The sequence below is a fragment of the Python bivittatus genome, unplaced genomic scaffold (genome assembly GCF_059951505.1).
Source record: "Python bivittatus isolate LINGU-HERP-01145 unplaced genomic scaffold, Pbiv_v1 ctg000020_np1212, whole genome shotgun sequence".
Taxonomy (NCBI): domain Eukaryota; kingdom Metazoa; phylum Chordata; class Lepidosauria; order Squamata; family Pythonidae; genus Python; species Python bivittatus.
The window spans coordinates 112,133,632-112,158,220 of NW_028277030.1; the positions used below are offsets into that span (position 1 = coordinate 112,133,632).

At 41.1% G+C, this 24,589-nt stretch overlaps 1 protein-coding gene across 3 annotated transcripts in view; it reads left to right on the plus strand.

Moving 5' to 3' along the window:
- Positions 1-12,526: 12,526 nt before the first annotated feature.
- Positions 12,527-24,589, plus strand: part of PTPN14 (protein tyrosine phosphatase non-receptor type 14) — a 161,378-nt gene continuing 149,315 nt past the window's right edge. For 2 of the 3 annotated variants that reach the window (XM_088146725.1, XM_088146728.1), the window contains exon 1: positions 12,529-14,884. The gene's annotated coding sequence lies outside the window, so the exon portion shown is untranslated. Of the gene's footprint in view, positions 14,885-24,589 lie in introns of all 3 variants that reach the window. The other variant, XM_088146732.1, reaches the window with a different exon arrangement.

Sequence of the window (24,589 nt, forward strand, 5' to 3'; positions counted from 1 at the left end):
CTTGCCACTTTCTCCCTCGAGTAGTCGGGAAGCCAGAGCCATCCGAAAACCCATTGGTCAGCAGTTGAAAATAATCTTGCCTTGCGTTCTTCGGTTGAACCAATAGGAATCCACCGAGCGTTGCTGCCAGGATGGATTGTTTTTCAAATCTCATTGGCTACGAATTCGAAGCCATGAGAGGTGATTGGCTAAAGGCAAAACAGTGCTGGGAGCGCGTGTCATAGTCTTGCAACCTTTTCTCAAGAATAAGATTTTTACTGTACGTTCCTTTGAAGACGGAAGGGGATGTTACGCCCGGTCATACTCCAACTGAGTTCTGTTTGGCTGACTTTTGAGCAAGAAATGTCTTGCATAGCACTGTGACAAAATTACTATCCTGTAGTATCGGAACCTGTTTTTTAGGACCTCTAGCTCCTATTATTATTATTATTGTTGTTGTTGTTGTTATCATCATCATCAAAAAATTATCGGGAATGAAGGGGGAGGGGGAGGCAGAAGCCAAGCATATTTGAAGAACCCAAGTTACCTTTTCTGCATTATGGCATCAGGCACAATACTCAACAGCTTGAGGGAAATAAAAGTTTTGCACCAATGTATTTATTGTGCAGCAGAAATGGGGGAATCCAGCCTTGTGCAATCCACAAAAATAAATAAGAGCTACCTTATCTGGACTGCCAAAATCTAACTGACCACTAGATAATAGAAAATACAGAAAATTCTAACTCACTGCTCTCATCTAATGGTCGTCTGGGTTTCTGCAACCTAAATATGGTACCTGGAAGTACATAAATGGGTTCATCTTGGAGAGAGTCTATCTGTATGGTTCATCCTGAGAAGGTCTGTGTAGTCCCTAAGATTCAACAACAACTTGTTGGCATATAATCAGTTAAGAATCGGCACTTGCTGTTGTGGGGAAAAAAAGCCTTGCACCACAGTTAGATATAAATGCATACTGAATAAAAGTATTACTGCTGCTAAAAGAAGCCAGGCAGTCTTGAACAGGATAGTAACTGCTTCTGCTAGGAGTGGTTGACTTCTTATACTTGTCATTTCTCCCTGGGCAGCTCACTGAGACCAGTGCTTCTGGAAGGAGAGAGGAGGTGCCAAAAAGTAGTGGAAAATGAAGGACTCAGAAAGACCAGCCAAGTTGTCAGAAAGCTTTATTTATTTCATTTATATATTTAATTTCCTTTAAGGAACCCAAGAAGGCAACATTGTTCTTCATTCACCACCAATCTGATTTCTCCCTCACAATTACCCTGTGAGGTCAGTCAGGCCGCCAAGGAGATTTCTGCACTACAGAGGGGTTAGGGATCTCCAAGCTTCCTTTTCATTCTCTATGAAATGGTGATACCCAGAAAATTAAGGAGGAATGTGAATACTGATTCACATGGATCTGGATTATGCATACAGTATCTTGCTTAGGAGAAGAAGTCTGCAAGCACTTGAGACATAAAACATCTCACTACCTTCAGTCAAGGATGGGTGATGTGCCCCTCGGGTTCCAGGAGCACCAACTCTCATGGCCAGGGATAATGGCAGACAGAATTTACAGCATAGTAAATTGTACAGCATTGACCTTAGTGTTTGGTGACAGGTCTAGCTGCTTCAGGTCTGCCCTCCAGGTCCAATGGCCAGCTCCCAGGTAAGTTATACAAGGAGGTTCCATAGCTCAGCACTTTAAGTGCAAAAAGAGCATGGCCATCCATGCCTCATTATTTCTTGGATCAACTACTGCAGTGTGCTGCCTTTGAAGGCAACTCCGAAGGTGCAGTTGGTTCAATATGAAGCAGCCTACCTACAACACTGCCAGTGTCATATAACACCAATTTTGTGGGCACTGCACCGGCTTCCAGTAGGCTTCCAAATACAATTAAAAGTGCTAGTTGTAAACTATGAATCCCTTGGCATCTAGATATCTACAGGACTGAATGATTCAGGTAGAACCAATCCAATTCATTTGGCCCTGAGGAGCATGTTGATAGTTCTTCCCCAATAAGACCAGAGGAGGGGGAGCTAGACTACAGGTAGTCCTCAGGTTATGATGGGAGTTGGGACTGGGATTGCTATTGCTAAGCGATGTCGTAAAATGCAACATGACATGACCACATTGCTTAGCGACGGCAATCCCAGCAGTCCCAGTTGCTGTCGTACCCCAAGGCATGTGGATTGTTAAGCAGAAAGCGGCACAGAGTCCCAGGCAAGTGTGCGGGGTGCCATGGGGGGTGGGGGATGTCAGGGGAGGTCCTGGGAGGCCCAGGAGAGGCCAGGAAGGGCTTGGGAAGGCCAGCGGAGACTGCGTGTGGGCAGGAGGGCTACTGAGAGCGGAGGCGACTTACCAGAGTGACTTGTGACTTTCCCTGCTGACTTCCCCACTGACTTTGCCTGTGGGAAGCTGGCAGGGAAGGTCACAAATGGAGATCACATGACCATGGCTCCTGCGACATTGTAATTTCGAGCCGGGAACCCAAGCCCCCAGATCACAATCACATGACTGTAGGGGTGCTGCAATGTCTGGAACTTCAGGGACCAGTTGTACATCCATTTTTTCAGTGCTGCTATAACTTTGAATGGTCACTAAATGAATGGCCGTAAGCTGAGGACTACCTGTATGTTGTTTATCAGGAGACCTGGATGGCAACTTGCCTTACAGTTTCCTGGAGGGCAGTGAAAACTCTTCCATAGAGCTTTTGACACAGTGTCCTTGAGGTGGGGTGGGGGGCTGTTTTATGATGTTATAATTTTATATGGCTATAAATGGCAGAGTCTTTACAAACTCAGCAGTATAAAACTATTGCAAACAAATAAATACATAAATAACTGCAGACAATGCTGAGTGAGATTTGTCAACACTCAGACTTTTAATGCAATATATTACTATGAGAAACCTTTCAGTACCATGAAAGGGAAATAAATTGGAAGTTATTGGATTTGTTATCACTGTATTTTTACTGCTGGAAAGAATGCAAGTATTTGTTTGTTTTCCTTCTTTGGGTGCCAAAATAAATACATTGGCTTTAGGTACTCTGAATAGACAAGTATGGGATTGTATAGCTGGTGATTCAAATTATAAAAATATTGATTATTCTGTAACTGATTATCAGAATGGTAAATTTCTTCTCAATTTTTGAAAGCTCAGAGTATCTTTTCTATTCTTGCCACTAGGTGATCCCCTTTTACACAGGAAAATCCAAACTCGTATGTGTGCTTTTAAAAAAAACAAAAAACAAAGGTCTTTCAGAATTTTTAAACATTTGGATTTTTAAATATTTGGCATCCTATATAGCCCCACCTTGTTTATTATTGTATTAGGCTTGTCAGCAGACATATCTATTAGAAATGGAGGGATAAATATATGAACTGGTACTCTCCCAATGCAGTGGAAAGACCAAATAATATTGCTTTGTATGGTCAAGGATTAGAGTTTTAGTTAAAAAAAAAAAAAAAAAGGCTACATTATATTTTTTTAACGTGTAATATGATATATTTGTTTGGTTTTTCTCTTTCTTTCTCTCAGATGATATAGATAATTAAATTTACCTTTAATATAGGTAATCTCTGTCTTGAAACTTCTTACCTCATTGACTGTTGGGTTCCCAAGGAAGTGTAACAGAAAATTGTATTTATTAAGAATTAATTGCATGTGCATATCATTACATATGGCACAGATAAGGAGGTGATCTGTATCCTGCAAGCTGCACGTGTCCCTCTCTTTGTGCCAACGGACACCTGGGCGTCCTACCCATTTTCTGCATTGCTTGGCTGGCCATCTGCTGTTGATGGGGCAGGGGGAGGGGGACCGACTGGAACTGTCCACCGAACAGGGTTAGAGAGAGAGAATGGGGCAAGGCATCCCTCTTTCCCAATGATCCTGCCATTAGCAGATAAACCGCAATCTATTGTAGGATTGCTGTGAAGGAAGCGGTTAATACTCCTCCTTGGTCCCCATGACCCTGTGGTGAATGTGTGTGTTGTCTGCTATGTTTTTGTGCGTGAGTAGCCATAGGTGTGATCTGTGGTCATGGATACTGTATGTGCAAACCCCTGAAAATATGGCCTCTGATACTTGGCAGCAAATGTGATCCTCAGAACCAAAAGATTGTAAAAAAACAGCAAAGGGGGAGTACACTTTGCTTGTTATATTTACGCTTGTTGTAATTAAAGACTGAGGCCTCTTTTATGATGGATTAAAGTAGATACAAATTGAATTGTAAATGATGCACTTCAAACAAATACAAACTGAGAAAGTGAGGTTAGCAAGAAAACGTTATGATCAATGTGTGAACACAAATCAGTATTCTAATTCTACCCTCTTAATTGGCAAAATATTTAATTTTGAATTAAAGAAAGAACCAATCAGTTACAAGAAAAATACATCATTAAAGTTGAAGCCACTGCTGTGTTTCTGTCTCAATCATCTTAGAGCAAATATCACCAACTTAGGTACGTTAGGTGTGTGGATTTTCACTCCCAATTTCCCAACCAACAGGGCCATTGTAGAGAATTCTGGAAGTTGATTGGAGAAGGCTGCCTAATATTAATATTAGAAAACCACTCATAGGCTTAATACCACTAGAATTAGAAAGGGCTCTGACTGATGAAGTTTAAGCAATCCATTGGCACTGATACTGACTGTGCTACAATTTAGCCAGGTTCCCCACTTAACTAGAATCTTAAGTTTTAAAGCCTACTCACTTTGGGATTGTTTATCAGTGAAAAGTAAGTTAGACATTTTGTAGATAAGTAATAGATTTAGTTAGCCACAACTGCGATTAATATTGTTGCTGATTTATGCCACAGTCACTACTGAAAGAATGAACCATGAAGAAACCTGGGATTCTGCCGATAGCTTCCAATGATTTAACCATAATTAAGAGTTCAGTTCCTTTATGTGTGCACACTTAACACTATCCTGACATGATAATGCTTGGACTCCGTGTATGCGGAAAGGTGGTTAAAAAGGGAATGTAGTACAGTAAAACAAAACCCAGCTTCACACATTCCACTAAGTCATGGCTTGTTTAACCAAGCTTTGCTAAATAATCCAAAGTTGGCTTATATGATTGGGTTGTATGAACTCAGTCAATTGTAGCTTATTCAACCAACCATGGTTAAACAAGCCAAAGCCTTTACAACAGATGAACCTATCCTTTGTTTCATTGAAGTTCTGTTTTAAAACACACACATACAGGTAGTCTTCGCTTAGCAACCACAATTAGGACTGGCAACTCCGTTGCTAAGTGCTGTGGTCACTAAGTGTAAAACCTCATGACAATGATGGACTTATGATGTCACTTCCCATTCAGTTGTTAAGCAAGTCACCGTGGTCATTAAGCCAAACTTCACATGACTGTGACTTAATGATTTTACTTCCATGTTCTCCATTAACTCTGCTTGTCGCAAGGAGGCTGGGAAGCATGCAAACGGTGATCACATGACTGCAGGATGCTGTGACTGTCATAAATGTGAGGATTGGTCACAAAGTTTTTTTTTTACACTATCATAATTTTGAATGGTCACTACACAAGGCAGTTGGTAAGTGAGGACTATCTGTACATGCCAGAGCCCCAGCATGCTCTCTCAAAATCAGTGACTCATTTTAGAGCAGTGCTTTTCAAACTTGGCAACTTTAAGATGTGTGGACTTCAAGTTCCAGAATTTCCCAGCTAGCATGCTGGCTGGGGAATTCTGGGAGTTGAAGTCCACACATCTTAAAGTTGCCAAGTTTGAAAAACACTGCTTTAGAGTCAAGAGATTCTCTGTAAAGCCTCATTATGTAAGTGATATTCTCCTCTATTTTTGGTCATCCAAAAATTGAATAGGTAAGATCCAGACTTGTGTTCAGTGGAATTCTGTTGACTGAGGAGGGGGAAAGACAACAATCCATCCCTCTGCAGCTCCATTTAATCAGTAGGTATGCAACTGGAAGTCTCCCTTTCCACTGGAAAAGGATGCTAATTCTTCACTCCTGACCCTACCATAAACGTTAGAAAACTTTTCAGTGTAACATTTTACCATTACTAAATTATATCATTGCTTCATGCTTCAGATCTCTTATTTTTTTGAGCAGTTAACTTAGAATGTGGCCATTATTATAAAATGTTTATCTTTCTGTTTGTGAACAGTCCTTAGACCACTTGGACCAAAATTCCACAATCTGGAGCCTTCTCATAGGCCGGGCTGGCTTGTAATGAGGGGCATTGCGGTACACACATATGGAGGACACCTTATTGAGGAAAGCTAGCTCAGAACTGATCCTTTTTCTATTGGAGTCATATTCGAATGTATTAAGTGGAACTTAACACACTTCAACTCATAGAAATTCAAGCTTTCTATCATTGTTGAAAATTAGGCTGCTTTATTTTCAGGCTCTTAAATGCCACTTCTACAAATTAGTGAAAGACTGGATTCTGTGGCAAGAATAACAAGATGTTGATGATAGTGTGTGTGTGTGTGTGTGTATACACACACACACATACACACATAGAGAGAGAGAAAGAGAGGGAAATTTATACTGATTCAAAATTAATATTAAAGTATAGAATCTTTTTTTGATTCTATACTTTAATATAGAAGTAAAACAAAAATAAAAAATGTCCTATTGCTATTTGAGAAGCCAGTCTGGAATAATTTCCATAAACTTATTCCATATGATTATTACATTTAACTCTACTGATTAGTTCAGACATTGCAATAACCAGGCTTTATTTTAACTGTAGTTTGTGGAATAAACTTTAATTAGCTGGATATACAGATAAGCCATAAACAATAATTTATAAACTGCAACACCTGAGTGACTATACATCATGATGAACTTTTTTTTTTTTATCCGCACTTAATCGTGACCGATTCTGTGGTGACTGCCTGGACGAGTCCCTGCAGTTTTCAAGGCAAGGTGTTTCGGAAGTGGTTTGCCCTTGCCTCCTTCCTACAGCGGACCTCAGCTGGCGAGCGCAGGAGGCAGGGTTTCCGTTGCTTCGCACCTTTTTCGGGCGTGCGCGGCTTCCGCGTTACCGGCAACTGCTCCCGTCTCCCATGCAAGTGCCGCCAGCATTTTTCCTCCCAGTGAGAGTCCCCATTTATCTACTCATGTAAGTTTTCGAGCTGCTGGGTTGGCAGGAGCTGGGGAGGAAGCAGGAGCTCACTCTGCTGCGCGGAGCTGGGCTTGAACCGCTGAAGTGTGGACCATTTCTGGCCGGCAACTTTCAGCGTCATTAAGCTACTGCGCCACTGCGTCCCCATCATGATGAACTACAAACAAACAAAACTCATTACAGGTAGTCCTCACTTAACAACCATTCGTTTTGTGACCGCTTGAAGTTACAGTGGTGCTAAAAACATGACTTATGACTTACACCTGAAGTTACAACCATTGCAGTGCCCCTGTGGTCACATTATTGCAATCTGGGCGCTTGGCAACCAACTCATACTTACGACGGTTGCAGCATCTCAGGGTCACATGATCGCCATTTGCGACCTTCCCAGCTGACTTCTGGCAAGCAAAATCAGTGAGGAACTGCGTGACTCACTTAATAACCACATGATTTGCTTAATGACCACATGATTCACTTAACAACCACAGTGATTTGCTTAATGACTGCCACAAAAAAGGTCGTAAAATCGGGTCTAGTTATGTGATGATTCACTTAATGACCGCATTGCTTAGCAACCTAAATACTGGTCCCAATTGTGGTCATTAAGTGAGGACTACTTGTATGTTCAGAAAAGGAATGGTGTTTTCAATGCAAGGCCCAAACTTCATCCTATTCTGTTTTTCAAGGTATTATTTATCTCAATGGATGATAACCTCCAGGAAAACTATTTGGCTTAGAATCCACCTTAGTAATTGTAAGCCATAAAGTATTAGAACATGTTAGCTCATGCTTCATGGTAACAAGTTTGTTTTCCAGGATTGTGTAATCCAAATTCCTTTTTCCAAAGAGGAGAGGAGGAGAGAAAGCTGGCAAGGGTAAGGATTAGTGTGTACACCACACATTAGGCAAATAAACTTTTGACTTAACGATGGTAAGCTCCATGAAACAGTAAAGCAGACTTTTAAAAAGCATTCATACCATGAGCTAACATACAATACCTTCTATATGCTGTGACGTACAGCATCTGTGTTATTTTTTTAGGTTGTGAAAGTATACACTATGCCTATGCAAGTCTTTGATATGTGAAGAATGTTGCTCCCAGAACGCTGAGTATCTGTGGGGAGCACACCTTGGGCTTTCCTGTCTACCTGAATGTTTGTAGCCTTCCTCACTCTGTGTAGTAAGAATTGGGGTCCAGATTAAAAAAATGCCCAGGCCAAATTTATCCATGTAACAGAACAGAGTGGCTGAATTCTGAGTGGTCTATAGACTTCAGAGAAACTGGGCATAATATTATTGTCTAGTTTTCCAGATGGATCACCCACAAGGAAACTTTGAAAACTTTTAATCAATTGATAAGGGGCATGTATACACCCCCCCATCCATCCAATTAGGTCATTATCTGGGTTCTGCTATGTTCCATCAGAGGTAAACTGGCATATACAATGGGCACAGCTTTCTTGCTCTTCTCTTTCGGCCGCTGGGTCCCTTGTCCCTTTGGGTAAGTCTTTAAGACAAGTATTTATTGAAACTGACCTTTCCCAGTTAGGTAGCTATTAAATACAAATGCTCCACTTTTAATCATCATTGGCTTGACTTCCCTTGCTCCCATTTCGTAGTAGTTTTTGTTACGTGTGATGTATTCTGTTTATTGTGTGTAAACTGCCTGGAGATGGCAAGTAGGTATTGTACAAATATGTCTATTTGTAACATAAATAAAATAAATAAATAATCTAATATGTTACTACTCATTTAAAAGTTTGAGATTTAACCTTTCAGGCTGAACACCACCACCACCATCCTTTTTCCAATGCTGTTTGTAAAAAGTAGTTCTGACAAACAGTAAACACTGAAAGCATTCATACTTTAAAAAAAAAATACAGAGAAAAAGAATAAGGAGAGATTTAGACTTGGTATGAAGCTTTTCCCATTTGCCCTGTGAGCTCTGTACATTTTCACCTGACATATTTGTTTATTGTATTTTAGGGTCTATATTCAAATCTGCACAGAAAATGAGAACTGGCTCTTCAAATAGCTGCAGAATGTGCTGGTTCGAAGGACAACATCAAAAAGCCTGGAGTTAACCTGGTTGAAAACTCAGTGTTTTCTGCTAGCCCAATGTTTCTCAACCAAGTTGACTGCAAAGTAGGGGAGCTGAAATTCATTGCATTTGGAGGAATGCAGGTTAATTCTGGAAAGGCTGTTATAATTATTCTGAGGCATTTAGAAAATGCCGATGAACAATAACAAGCAAGATCAGCAGCCTTTCCAGTGAGCTACTTGAATCTCAACAGTGACCTGCCAAAAAGTTGGGGTTTGCAGATTCAGTAGAAAAGTTCATCACTCACTTTTCTTGCAATCAAGCAGTAGCAAACGAGGGAGATCATAGCTCTTTATAGAACGTATGTTGGCCTGTATTTGACCTGATAAACAGGACTGGGTTGAAATACGCTGTAACAGTCTTCCCCAATCCCATGCCTCAGATGAGTTGGACTACAATTCCTATCATCCCCAGAGAGCAGAGTGCTGTAGGATGTTAGTACAATACATTTTGAGGGCAACAAGTTACGAAATGTTATAGGTAAGTTATAGTGTATTTTGGGAACGAGGAAGTAGGACTCCTTCTAGCTGGCTGACTGTGATTTCTCTTTGCCTGAAAAAGGCTTCTGTGCTACTTCCAACCAGCTTGTCTCATAGGATGCTATATTTCTGAAAGAGCTCTTAATTTCTTACTTTGAACATTCTATTCTGTACCCCTGTAGGGTTAATGCATAAAGAGAACTGGAAATCTATTCTTGAATTCAGCATCACAAGAATATGTTATTTCAATTTTCAATGTCAATTCAAAACCATTTTTTATTATTTTGAATTTAGTAGAATTATCAAAAGGCAGTGTAATGCCTCAGGTTTTTCAGTGTCTACCACAATTCTTCATGGATTGGCTGTGACTGTAACTCTCCAGTTTTTCCTCCTATGGTCGACTTTTGCAACTCACCTATTCCATTTGTCTCAGGAACTAGGTAAGTCAAATATGTAAATCTGTCACATTAATCTGATTACAATTTGCAAAGAGCATACCATCATCTTACAAAAATGTGGGCATCTCTGAAAGATGCCAAGGGAATTTTAAAGATTAAGTCACTCTTCCTTGCTTTCTCAAGTTCCCTTCGCACAAAAATAAAATGGGCATCCTAACGTCTTTCATTCACTCTGTTATGACAATCTAACCTAGGTAAGTGAACAATCATTTTTAACCAAGAAAGATGATCAGAATTAAAAGACCATTGACTTACATTGTGGAGTCATTTTTTATGAGCATGGACACGTATATATGTATGCATGTATGTGTATATAGCCCCCCACCAATATTTTAAAATGCCACATGTTGGTATAAACAACAAAAGCCCAGATTTTAGGGCACTTTCAAGACTAATACATGGCATAGTCTAACACATTTGTTGATTTTTAAGCTTCTATGTGTCTTCTTTTCTCTGCAACTGATTCAAACCAACTTGGAGAATGTGGATGCACATATATAAAACACTGCATTTTGAAAAATCATTGCATTACTCCACAGATACTTAGACCTGCTCATCCACATCTTATCTGAGCTCCTTGCAGGAGCTCCAGCCCACCTCTGGAATGTGTCTTCTTTTCCTTCCTCTTACCAACTCAAGGTGTGACATGCAAAGCGCCCCAGGGCACTGTGTTGCACAGTATTGCAAACAAGATAATCTGGTGGATGTTACTCTAGCAGCATTTTCAAATGCTTCAGCCTCTTCCATGGGCATTTTGGAGTGATTTTCAGTGTGATTCCTTTTCTTAAAAATTACTTTAAATGTATAATCTCCTAGGTTCTTGGAGAGCTTCCAGAATTGAATGTCCTAAAGGCAAGCATTATGGGCCAGTTTAAACATGAAGGTCCCTCCCTATAGGGAACCTACTGAAAAGTGCTTCCTTCTAGTAGTATGTCATATACAGAAGAGTGCACAGCATTCAAAAGCAATTTTGGAGAAGAACTTTGCTTATAGACAGTGTCCAGGTTAATGCTGTATGTCCCAGGCATGACATCCATTTTTTGGACATGATAATCTTTGGGGGAAGTAATAATAATACTTAATGCTTTCAAATATTCAAAGCATTTCACATGCACTGGAGTCCTTTTGAATAACCCTGCAAGTCAGGCTTATTGTCCCCTATAGCAGTCAAATGAACACAGAAAGACAGGCTAATGGTCCTTCTCAGCATTGCCTATAGGGCTCATGAGGCATAACATACGGCCCACGGGCTGCTTACCCAAAGATACTGACTGAGGATCAGGCAGTTCTATCAGCCTGCTAGAACCTAAGTTGACTTCAGTTTATTGGCTATTTTGTCGAAGCTGTAGGCAATCTCTGTCCACAAATTGTAGGCACCCCCCCCCATTGTTTTCAAATCCTGAAACTGCCCTGCCAATCCTCCAATCACACCCTGAGTTCCTATTGCTGAAATTAAAGAATTGCAGCATGATTTTTCACCCAAGTGGCATGTTACAATTCAGGTAAGCCTGACAGACTTGGCAAACCTTTTAACTCTTCAGAAGGAAGGGAGGGAGGAAGGTAGATAGATAATTTGCCTTGCCTCCATCAATGTCAGTACTGCAACATTTGGTTTTTTTCCCCCCCAAAAAAGTGTATCCCTTTGTTGCTGAAAAGTTACAAAACTTCCCTTGTTGACCAGACTTGGGTAAAGACATGAATAGTGCAATATCCAAAGATTGACTGTAGATTCCATGTCTTCCAGGAACAATCTAGCCCTCGGTGGTCCTTGATTTTTATCACTCCTCTTATCCCTATTAGCTTGGTAGTTGTGCTTTCAATAGAATTCAATTGCATGTGATTTATGACCTTGATTTCATTGTAACGCTGCATTGCCAAACAATTGTCCCACTTCAATTCCTTTTTCAGAATTTCTAAGCTACAAACCTATGTACTCATCTAAAAGTATGATTGTTCTAAACAGACTTACTGTAAATCTGTATAGCCAGAAGTTGCATCTTATTAGATTTATATACTGCCTTTTTAGGAGCTCAAGGTGGTATAGTCCCTCCTCCTACTTTCCTCACAACAATTATCCTGTGCAGACAAGTGAATGGCCCCAAATCACCCAATGGACTTCTACTGTATGGCCGAGGGTCGAGACTAGGACTTGAATCTTCCTGCTTATAGTCCAATATCTTCACTGCTACACTACGGTGACTTTAGTGCAGGCACCTCTTCAGTGCAGATACATACAAAGCATAAGTGCACGCATGAATTCAGTATCATCCACAGCTAGAAACATCTGTTGAGGTTTTAATAGTTTATAATACAGGAGTGTACCTTTAACAACCAATACTGCTGTGCGTAGGTTTTAAGTGACTAGAGTAGCTATTGTAAATGCACATAGCAAACCAAGTAGAGCCTTGAATAAAATGAAGGGTGGGCAACTTGATAAAGGCAATCAGATAAACTAAGAGTATGAAGATTGTATTTTCATTTTCAACGGTGAAACCTTGATCTTGTTATGCATCATCCCGCAACCTCTTGCTTTATCCAGCTCCCCCTAGTTGGATGCAGATTCAGGCTCATTTATGAAATAACATTTCTCCCCTTTGTTTTTAGAAAGGTTTGCCCAGTTCGGGAATAGTTTTGTAGGCGAGGACAGGAGAAGGCAGTCATTTCCAGGCATAAACCATTTGTGCTTTGAATGCAATTTGCCTGCAAACTGAAGACCAGCTTAATAAAAATCCAAACATTTTTATTTGAAACAAACAATATCAAGGGTTGGTAATCAAGGCCAGAGAGAGGAGGTAAGTCTTTAGGTATTGTGTGTGTGTGTGTGTGTGTAAGATACAGGCCTGTGCTGGCTTTGCTAAGGAATGTTCATTAGGAAGACAAAAAATAATTAATAGAAATATTTGCGGAGGGTTGCATTACTAGGAATACAAATGAATTCTATCCACTACTGTACTTCTTATATGATCCAAAAGCGCTGGGTTTGTTTTTCGTTTTCTTGAACACCTACGTAAGTGGAACAGGAGAGCACATTTTCTTAGAAACAAAGTGATGCTTTGCTGATATTCGGAACGGAGTACACCTTCTTAAATCCTTGCACTATTTTATTTAAATCATGCTTATCCCAACTTTCGATCAAATGAAAGAAAACATAAAAATGGGCAGTAACTTGTTCCAGAAATTGACAATTACAGAATCAAAACAGCACAACTGTTAAAGCAACTTCGGGGGGAAAAAATAGTTTGCGATTTCCTAACTCTCCCTCATACCGCCCACCCCGATGGTCTGAACCACGCTGATACCCACACGTACGTCTAGTTCCCGAGCCACACAAAAGAACTGGCGGAAACTTATGAGCAACAGCTGCATCTGGGTACAAAACACGCATCCCAAATCTTGGGAGAACGAGCAGGGCCTGGGAAAACGGTCTACAGCATTATTTCCCAGCGGGGCGGGAAGACGACAGCTCGCAAACCGCGGAGCCGCCGCTGGGCTCGCAAGACTTCTTAGACTCCGCCCTTCCCAAACTTCGCGAAGAACCGCCTCCGTCCCGTTTCTTCGCCCGGCCTGCTTCTCCAACCTCACTTCCCTTCCCAAAAGCTCCTCCTTCCCTACACGATCCGATTTTCTGGGCTCCTCGGTTTGCACCCGCTTGGCGGGACCCTTCCGGCTCCAAAAACATCCCTTTCTCCCCGCTCCGCCCTCCCTCCTCCCTCCCTCATTCAGCCACATAAAGGGAAGGGGGTGATCGACGGGTGCCCCCTCCCCCGATAACGACACGTGTAAATTTGAAACGACTCCGGCGCGCTTCCCGCAACGTCGCCAGGAAGACTCGCGAGCCGCGCTCAGCCCCAGCTGTTGCAGCTGGAAGGGCAGAAAGAGACGGTGCCGTCTAAGGAGCCTCTGCCTTGGCATCTGCTCTGCCCGACTCCGCGCTTCAAAGGACCTCCTCCGCGGATCGGTGTGGTGAAGAGGCCGGGCCTCCTTCGGGGGCCTTTCATTCCTGTACTTGGGGGTGGGGTACTGTGTGTGTAAAGGATGGGAGGGAGGGAGAAAGAGAAAAAAAGGAGAGAGATCTCAACTCAAGCCCCCGACGTTTCCTGCTTTCCAGTGCCGGCGGCCGCCCCGCATTCTTAGCATTCCTAGGCTGTGACTCCGAGGTCGTCGTCGTCGTCGGCTCCGCTGAGCAGCACCGCTTGCAAGAGAAAGAGCAACGCAGGCACGCGCGCTCGCCCGCCGGCCCCAGCGCAGCGGCAGCCTCCGCAGCCCCCGGCCCTCTCGCTTTAGTAGCAAGACAGCAGTCGCCCCCTCCCCCCCATTCCCCGCCGCCCTGCTCTCCTACCTCCCCTGAATTTTACGCTTCCTTCCCTAAACTCCCAAACTTTCCCTAGCGCCACTGTGCCTTGGGGGGGGGGGGACCCAAAGGCGGAGCCGTTTCTCTCCCCTCTTCTGCCGTTCCCCCACCCAACCAGTATCCCGCTTCTCCTTCCTCTCACTCCGCCCCCTCCCCTCCCTTCCCCCGATTAACTTTTGCAACGAACGGACTTCTCTCGCCTGAAACTTTCTTCCCCTCCTGATTGGATTCTTTTGGTTAAGACAAACGCCTCGTCCATCCATCGTGTGTAGATTTTCCTCGGGGATTCCCCCCCCAATTGTTTTTTTCCTTGGCGGGGCGGGAAAAGAAAAGGCGCTCGTGAACGTGGCTTCTTTGGGAAAAGCAGCTGCATTTGGATGATCCCAAGACATGTGAAACAGGTAAGCGGGAGATGCAACAGTTGGAGTGGGGGTGGCGGCCTGGGCGAAAAGTTTCTGAGTCTGGCGTGCGAGACACACTTGTCTTTGTAAGCAGGTCTCCAGTCTGTAACCTTCTCTTCGGCTGCTTTTGTAGGCTGTGCTTCGTTGTTGTTGTTGTTGTTTTTTAATATTGTAATGTTGGGTCAATTAACAAGCAGTTTCTGAGATCTGATGGGTTTTCTGTTTTCTGAAGAATAACTTTAAATAGAGTGTATGTTGTAAGCTTTGCATGCAGAAGGAGGGAGTGTTGGAAATAAAGTGAGTTTTGAAAGAAACTAGCTAGACCTTATCCCTCTTCAGTTCCCTAGGTTACTATTTGTGGTGTTGGTAAAACCTGTAAACAGCTTAACTTTCCTGCTCCATGGCTGACTTCCCAGCACTGCAGAGTGACTTCTGTCCTTCAACTTTCAGCCAGCCACCCTCCCACTCTCCACTGGGTGGGTTTACCTTTGCACTCTTTGTTCCCCACCAGTCAAATCTCTGCTAGCCATCCATCAAGGTAGCATCTGTTTCTGTTCCTTGCATGGCAAAATCTTAGCCTGGCCTTTCCCCGCTTGATGTCTTTTGGCTGAGTTGGACTACAGTTCTCACCATCCCCAGCTAGCCTGGGCAAGGGAATTTGGGGAGTGGGGACAAGTCCTTTGATCTAGAACATATGCAAAAGAGGTGTGTATATTTAAAGATGATAAATAGAATGAGGACTGCTGATTTTGAATTCTTGGAGCAAAAGGGCCCTTTGGATTACAAGTTTCTTGTAAGAAAGTCTGCTGAGAAAGTGCTGCAGGAATGAAGGGAAGGGGGAAAGTCATGCCTAAGGATGTTTTCTCCTCCCTCGTGATGTCTTTATTCCAGTGAAATGGGCACTGTAAAGTTCATCCCGTATGAGATCTGCTTTTTTTTCTAAGCATACTTTGTAGATCCTCTTAGTGCATTGGGTTTTACAAGTTCTAAGCTGCTCCCAAGAATTTAAGACTCTAAAAAAGCCATACTGTAGCAGTACAAACTCCCTGTAGTTATTGTGCATCCAAATGTGGCCTTAGAAGAGGCCCCCAGATTTAAGAGGAAAGAGACAACCTACTCCTTTTTGTCTTTTCCAAAGGTATAAGTTTCACACATTTGCTCGTGTGAGTGTATATCACAAATTATGTATATAGTTAATTTAGAATACAATTGTCATCATTTAGAATTCCTAAAATATGGTTCCAATTTTGGATGTACTTAGATGGGAGCAATAGCGTGGAAAACATGCTTTTTCTGGTTTTCTTCTCTATGCTAGGTGTGGGTAGCCCTCCAGATGTTGCTAAGTATAACTTCCATCAGCCCCAGCTAGCATAGCAATGGTGAGGGATGTTGGCAGCGATAGTTTAGCAACATCTGGAAAGGAACAAATTCTTCATTGCTGCTGGATATTAAGAGCCCAAGAATTCTTATTTTCTTCTATTATTCAACTCATTCACCTAAGTGTTGCTGGATTCTTCTTTACAGTCAACTATAGCACGTTGAATGACTAGCTAATATGTGAATCAATTTCAGTGGAATCAGCAGTGTGTTTCAGGCTATGAGAAAACTTTTTCATGTTGAATCTTGTGACATCAGATGAAGTCAGAGTAGACCTTAAGCTGTGGGCCAGACATGTTTGAAACCGCTTATGTTGAGGCCAGGAAACAAAGTAGGTTACACAAATTTGAAGTCTTCTAGAACAAAGCCCAGTGTTCTGTCCATCACTGCATCATGCTAACAATTTTTTCAGTAAGTTGGGTGAATATCTGAGAATGTTTTGTACACCCATCCCATTTGTAGAAGTATTTTTGGGGGGTGCTCTAATTTGCCAGTTCTTCTGGACTCTGATACCATGAATTCTTGCATTATTAAAATGGCAAGAATCACAAAAATATGGTGATGACATTAGCATTCTGGGTACAAATGAAAGCATATTGGTAAATCATGCAAAAACATTGGCAGTCTTAACAAACAGAGTCAGCATTAGGAATGACAAATTTCCTAATGACAAATTTAGAATATTGCTTCATATATGTTATCATGATTACTGTTGGAAAATCTTTTTCTACTCTAGAACATAAAACAGAGCATGGATTGACTTGCCTCATGTGTAGTATCCAACCAGTATGTCTTAAAAGATGGGCAGTTCAAGTAAAGCTGAAATATTCAGGTTCTAGGAAAGTAGAAACATAGGAAATTACCTTCTACTCACTTAACTACGGTCAGTGACGTCCTGGGTTTTCAGGGTATTAGGCTGGAGTTTCTTCATACCTCTATCTGGGAGTGCTGAGGATTAAACCAGGGTTCTTCTGTGGGCAAATCTAAGTGATAGTTCTACTTGTAATTGACCTATCACTGGATTAAAGAAATAATAGAACCCACCTACCTTCAGCCTGGGATTATTCTGATGTACTGGACTACATAGCCTATAATTCCCAATTAGCATGGCCAGTGACTGGTGTTGGCTGAAAATTGTGGAATGTCCAAACATTTGCAGGATATTAAATAAGGAAATACAATAATAGGGACTTTTGAGGAATCATGCATGGGCTCATGCTGCATTCTATTATTTTTAATTAGTCTCCTTGAACATTCAGATGGATAAACAGTAGTAAAAATTCAAATGTTATTTCTTTTGATATATTTGACTTCAGCAGATCTTATCTTCACCGAAGTGTTTCCTCCCTGTGTAAAAGAAGTGAGCATGGTACTTCTAGGTGGCCTCCAGGTTGCATTCTGATAAAATGCTTCCCTAGAAATAGAAATTATATGGTGTGAAATTAATTGGAGATAGCTTTTTTGCCAGGTTTTTCAGAGTGGCTAATTCTGTTCAGGAGTCCTGAGGCTCAGTTCTGCCCCCTCTCCCAAAAGTTGTTCTGACAGAGCATGCTCAGTTCTCCTTTGCCTGTTTTTGTTTTTATCTCTATTTGGAGTTTAACGTGTTTGTTGAAATAGTGGACAGATCTGTATAATCCCACCTACATTACATTACTGGATTTTAAATACTTTGTAGATGTATTTCCTTGAGAGAAGCCCTTATTTATTTAGAATGTCTAGCAGCCTGGAGTTTCCACAGTTGTTCCTTCAGGAAGACACTTGATTTATCAGTGCTGTAGGCTTGCAGTTGCATGTTGATAGAGCATTTCTTCCATCTCCAGTTTAAAAATTATATTAGCAGCTGCAGGAAAGATATGAGGCCCTCGAAAACTTCTCCCAATCTGAGTCAAGAGTTTTGGGCTAGATATACAAATAGGCCACTCTGGTATAAGACCCCATTCTTCATAGATTTGTTTGCTCTGGAGCTATTTTGCTGTGGTGTCTTCTTTTGATGTTGCTTTTGGCTTGTGCTGATGATGTTTTAGAGTGTAAAACATTATCTGTTGAGAAAGTTTAATGGGATTTTTCTCTTTTTCACTTTGTAAGATTCTTGGACTTAGCTGGAATGTGGCTACTTCAAAGAGATTTAGGAAGATGCCATATACCAAGTCATGGTATAAGAAGAATACAGCTGGATCAGACTAAATGACTAATCCCTTATGAAGTCCACAAGCAGGATATTAGGGCAGTAGTCTTCCCCTTACTCCATGACGTGCTTGCAGTTCTGGTGGTAATATAAAGCTATTGTGATTAGTAGCCATTGATAGACTTAGGCTCTATGAATTTATTTATTCCTTTTAAAGGCTACATTGATGACCAGAACTACATTCTCCAGAAGCAAGTGCCATAGATTTCTGTGCAATGAAGAAGTGTTTCGTTTGATCTCCCGAAGCTTCCAATTTTTATCCATCTACCTCTGTATTATCTTTACAGATTGTTAGTAGCTCTCCAGATTTTTCTAATCAGAGTTTTTTCAACTTTATCTGGAGATGTGAAGAATTTGAACCTTGGATTTTCTGTGTGCAAAGTATATGCTTTTCCACTGAGTTATATGACTCTTCCTGAATATCACTGGATGCATCAAATAGAAATTATAATATTTCTTTTTTGGCTCAGGCTGTCTGTTAAATATTGGATGCCTTTCACAACAAAACTAGAACCATTAGCTGCAGTAAGCATGTGGGGAAAATGTGTGAATTCCCTTTTGGAAGAATGCGTATAGGAGGAAGACTCATCTAGAAGCATTTATAAATTGAAATCCAGTGCAGCTATTCATCAATGGATTCAGTATTAACTCTCTTCAGCAAACAGGATATGCTTTTTATGAACTGAGATGGGCCTTCCTTTTTGTTTTTGACTAGAATTAGGAAGGTAGATTTTGATTATGATTGTTGCTGAAATAATGCATAATATAGTCATGTTATAAAACGTGCAAGTTCTGTATGCATTCTGGGTTATGCTATAGGCCTTTTGAAATAGATTAAGTGAACTATCAACTATTTGTTCTTCTGATGCTGTGGATGAATAAGCATCCACAGCATCAGTGTAACTTTTATAGCCTTATTTTGCTTCATTTTAGTTTTATGCTATTTTTTACTTGTATTTATTTATATCTCACTTTTTCTCCAGGAACTCAAAGTGGCTTTTATATGGCTCTCTATTTTATCCTCACCAGAACAACCCTGTGGGGTAGGGTGGGCTGTGATATAGTGATTGATCCCAAAATCATCCTGAGACTCCCATGCTGAGGATGCATGACTTTTGAATTTGGATCTTCCCAGCCTTGATCCAACACCTTAACTGCTGTGTGACACTAGTAAAAAACACAAGTTGTTATCCATTGTAATGGAAGTGGACATCCCTTCTACTTGAGATTCTGTTCTTAGGAGAGCAGATTTGAAGGCATGTGGTAGCTGCCGAGGAGAGGAAGAATTGCCCTTGCCTCTTCCATGAGTGAAAACGAATTCTGTTCATTAAAATACGCTATTGGATTCTTCCCTGATATCTGCTTTTGGGACCAGTTTGGGTAGAGTTCATGAGTTTGTGCCCTCCTTGGTCTTATCCCAATTAATTGAGAGAGTTGCTTTCAATGAGATGGGCAGTGACAAATTTGATATATAAATCATAAATAAATAAATAATTGCTGGCCCTACACATATAGGCAACTGCATTTTGGCACTTTTATCTTGGAACAGATGTGTAGTGTTCAGGCATGTAATGGTATGGAATGACCTTGGGAGACAGGAGGAAGAGCTGCAGACTAGACAATGGTCAGATAAGAGGCAGTTTAGCCTGCAAAAGCCATGGGAGCATGGTAAATGTCTCAGAAGGGACCCTCCGTAGTTTCTAGGACTGTAAAAGCAAGGAAGGAGAGATGTGTTTCAGATTGCAAGATTCTGTTAATGTAACCTTACAATAAAATTAGAGCTAGTACTTCTGGGTGTGCTTCTTGCCTGGATTACCTTGCAAGACTGACAGGGCATGAAGGAAATTTCCCTTTGCCATGGTCAAATCACTTCCTGGCCAGCAAAATCCACCAAAGGGCAAATGGGCCAATTAGGGTTGTCTGTTCTAGGCACCTTATGAATCTGAGTAGTTTCCAGCAGGCGTTAGGGCATTTTCCAGTGATCTAGTAGGCTATTTTTTGGAGTTTATTATTAGCCCCTGGCAACAGGTGGCAATACATGCTTCACAAGATTATCCCTGAATGGCCTTTCTCTTGGCTTATCCCAGATGGCTCATTGGTTAACTGAGGATCTTTGGGAGATGAAGTAGCCGAAGAGATACCTGAAGCACTGGTGGAGGAAGATGAAAAATGAATTTGAGTGGCTTCTGGGGGCGGGGGATATGATGAACTGATAACTGTGGCAAAGACCAAGGAACCAATGAGTAGACCGGTTCCTTGGAACCTCTCCAGATAAGGAGAGGACAGGAGATCACCCACATGTGCTCTGGATGGCTGCTCCTCACTAAAAGACTGCAGGACAGCAGTTCTTTGTGGGATGAGCACTGGGAGATGACAGGATTAGCCATCTTGGTTGCAACCATGGTGGAGACTTAAAGGACACTAAGTTCACAAACCTCACTTTCTACTCATTTTTGGAAATTGATCATTAACTACTACTAAGCTATTAGAGACATTCAGAACAATAAGTTTGCGAACACCAGGTAAGTCTGCCTTCAATCCTGAACAAAAGAAAATTTTAATCATAAGCTTAAGAAGTTAAAGAATGTGGAATAAACAGAAAAAAGCTAAGTAAGGTTTTGATCTTAGAAAGTTTTAAACAGACTAAGGGTCCAGATAAAATTGGAATATTGGAACTTTTACAATAAGAATTTGGAATTATAAAGTACAAACAGCTTCTCATGCAAATAGATTCTGTTTTGGTTTTTACAAGACATAACATAGATAAGCAATTTTATGATTTTGAAAACTGGACACTAGAGAGGACTAAAGATTTTAGATAGAAGAAAGACTTACAAACTTGCAAAATGTTGTAAAACATTCTAACAACGGAAATACTGAAGGAGACTTTTGAAGAATGGAATCAGAAAATAGTAGCCATAATATCAACAATGTCAGTAATTATGTCTGCTTCTGTGGATAGACTATGTCCAAAAGATGTTATTGAAGAAATGTCAGATGTAGAACAAATTTTATCTGACAAGATAGAGGTGGTATTGAAAATGGATTTACAGCTGACAGGCCAAGAGAATGACTTAGAAAAGGTTATTTCATTGGATCTACAAAAGAAACGCTGAGGTTTTAAAATTTAAAAGGGAAATGCAAATGACAAACCAAGAGAGTGACCTGGATAATTTGGTAGCTTCCTGCTTGACTGCTGTAACCAGTATAACTTTGCCAAAAAATTATACAGATTTACTGAAGTCATGATTCTCATGGGCAGAATCCATTGTGGGCAATGTCTTCCTGTATTATCTGAGATTCTTTTGGCTTATAGACTCAGAGGAAGTAGATTGCTCTTGGGTGTCCCCATCCTCTTGTCGGGTTGATCCACATCCCTCCTGACTCTTTAAGGGGCTTGGTGAGGATATGATAGACTGGATTCAGGAAGTGGTTAACACCTCTCTTAGGAAGGGGGTGGTATCAGCAGCCTTCAAAGAAGCTGTTGGTTGCTCCATCCTTAAGCCCCTCCCTTGGTCTGTCTGTTTTTGACAGCTGTTGCCTTGTCTCTTATATTCCATTCCTGGAGAAGATTATTGCTACTAGATTGGTGTTCACCTACAGAATATTTTAGAAGATGTGGATTACTTGGGTTCTTTCTAGTCAAAGTTCAGATCTGGCCATGGAATGAAGATGGCTTTGGTTGGTCTTATAGATGACCTATGTCATGATTTGGATGGGGTAGTGTACCCCTCCTGATCCAGAAGGTTACCATTGTAACCTTCTGGATCACCTGCAGGGGTTCAGGAGAGGAGGCACTGTTCTACTGTGGTTCCCCTTCTTCCTCCATTGACAGTTGGTGTTGGTGTATGAGAGATTGGCCAAGTGGTTGCTGTCTTGTGGAATGTCACATGGTTTAGCCTGTTTTTAACATCTATTCAAAGCCACAGGGAGAAGTCATCTGTCAGTTTGGGGTAAGGTTCCATCAGTATGCTGCTAATACTCAAATATACAACTAAATCAGGCTATACAGAACAGGCTGTTGATGTCTTGACTCTGTCTAGATGTAGTGAGAGTAAGGATGGGACAAGCAGGCTAAAGTTGAAACCAAGCAAGATGGAGTTGTTTATTCATTGGAGTACTCTGATGTTTCCAGTGGTGTCTCTTGATTGGGTGGCACTGCCTCTGAAAGAGGAGGTCCAGGACTTCAGGGTCCTCCTGGACTTGTAGCTACTGTTGGATAGGTAGGTAGAAGTTGTGGTCAGGGGCTTTGGCTTTTGTGCCAGTTGTCACCATATCTGTAGTACAAGAACCTTGCAGTAATAACTCATGCTGCCATCACACCTGTCTGAGTACTGCAATGTGCTCTAAATGGGACTGTCTTTGAGGACTACTCAGGAGCTTCAGCTAATCTGGGTGCTGACAGGCATATGCCAGTCTAAGCATGGAACGCCTTTGCCCTGGCCCCTGCACTTGCTTTCTGTTGATCTCTAAAAGCAACTCAAAGTGCTGGTTTTAACCTTAAACCCCTACCTGGCTTGGCATTGAGGTACTTGCAGGATCATCTCCAACTGGTCAAGAACCACCCAGTGCGTTTGAGATGTGAGAATCTGCTAGTGGCCTCCCATTTCTCTAATGTGAGGTGGAAGTGGAGCTTGCAGGCTCTGTTTGCTGTTGGAGGTCCCTGAACTTTTGAATATTATCCTCTTAGGATTTTGATCTGATTCTGTGTACTTTCCAGAAACCTTTCAATATCGAATTTTTCAATAAGCATTTGATACTTAAGTTGACATTTTCTGTTAGGTGTTATGTACTACTTAGGCCTCATTTATTACTTGCTTGTGTTTTCTTGTTTGTACAGTGGATATTTTATCTTATATTGATATATATATAGAGAGAGAGAGAGATAGGAGAGAGAGAGAGAGAGAGAGGAAATAAAGCACACATGAGACTAAGTGAGATACTTAGTGAATATTTCAGTGCTGAGCAGAAAATAAGAACAGGATGTATGCTGTCTTTTTGTTTTCTTAAAGTATTTATGGACAAACGTAGAAGGAATGCTTGTGGTGACACTAGAACTGTGATGGTTGGGGAGGTGAATATCCATTTACATTTGTATGTTTAGATGACATTGTGTTGTTGGTTGAGAACCCAAATGACTTGCAGTAAATGTTAGTTAGATTGTATGATGCACCAAGGAGTATGGATCTGAAAATTATTGTATCAAAGACTAAGATAGATAGGGAAAATGGAGCGAACAATTGCAAATTACAGATGTGGCCAAAAGTATTTATTATTTACAAGAATAAGTTAAGTCATACATCAAAAGCAAATTTTCTGCTCTGTGGAGTATGGAATAAGAAGCATGGATGCCATTTACTTGTGTCAGTTATAACTTATTTCACCTTAAATTTGGATTCTTTGGGGAAAAGTGGAGAGGATACCAATACTTTTGGCCACATCGGTACATATCAAGATGAAAAAGTATAGCAAGTAGATGAATTTGTGTACCTTGGTACAATGCTTACTAAAGATTTTAAAATATGCGAATGCTGGTAGAAGGTTAGTGGATAAATATGTGGTCTGATGTGGGGAATTAACATTTGTTGAAAAAAGCAAAATGGATGTGTATGCTTCTACTGGCTTTGTAATATGGAAGTGAGAGTGAGGTACGTAGTACTGTAGGAATGGATTACTTAGGAAGTGTATGTGGTAAAACAAGAGATAGGGTGAAAAATGATTGAATGTGAACTGAATACAAAAGTGAGTGACCTGTACGAAAGAAGTATTTTGTGGTGGTTTGATCATACAAAGAATGAACAAGGTTCAAATCACAAAACCAATACACAAAGGAGGAGTGAAAGGGTCAAGAAAGTTGTGGTTGGATGGAATTGATGAGATCCTGATAAGGAGGTGAAAAGTTTAAAGAACAAAAGGCAGTGTAAGAAGGGGTGGCTAGGCAGGTGGGAAGCAAGGATGGTTTGCAAGGATAGAAAGTTGTGAAAAGGTATAGTGAATTGCATTGATAAAAACTAGGCTTATTTCCTTTATCTACCTCATGCCCTTAATTTCTTTGGCTTACTATTCCTTACTCCCTTTTTGTGCTCTGTATAACATTATCTACTCTGAAAGAGAATAGTATGATGCCTATATAGGCATGCATA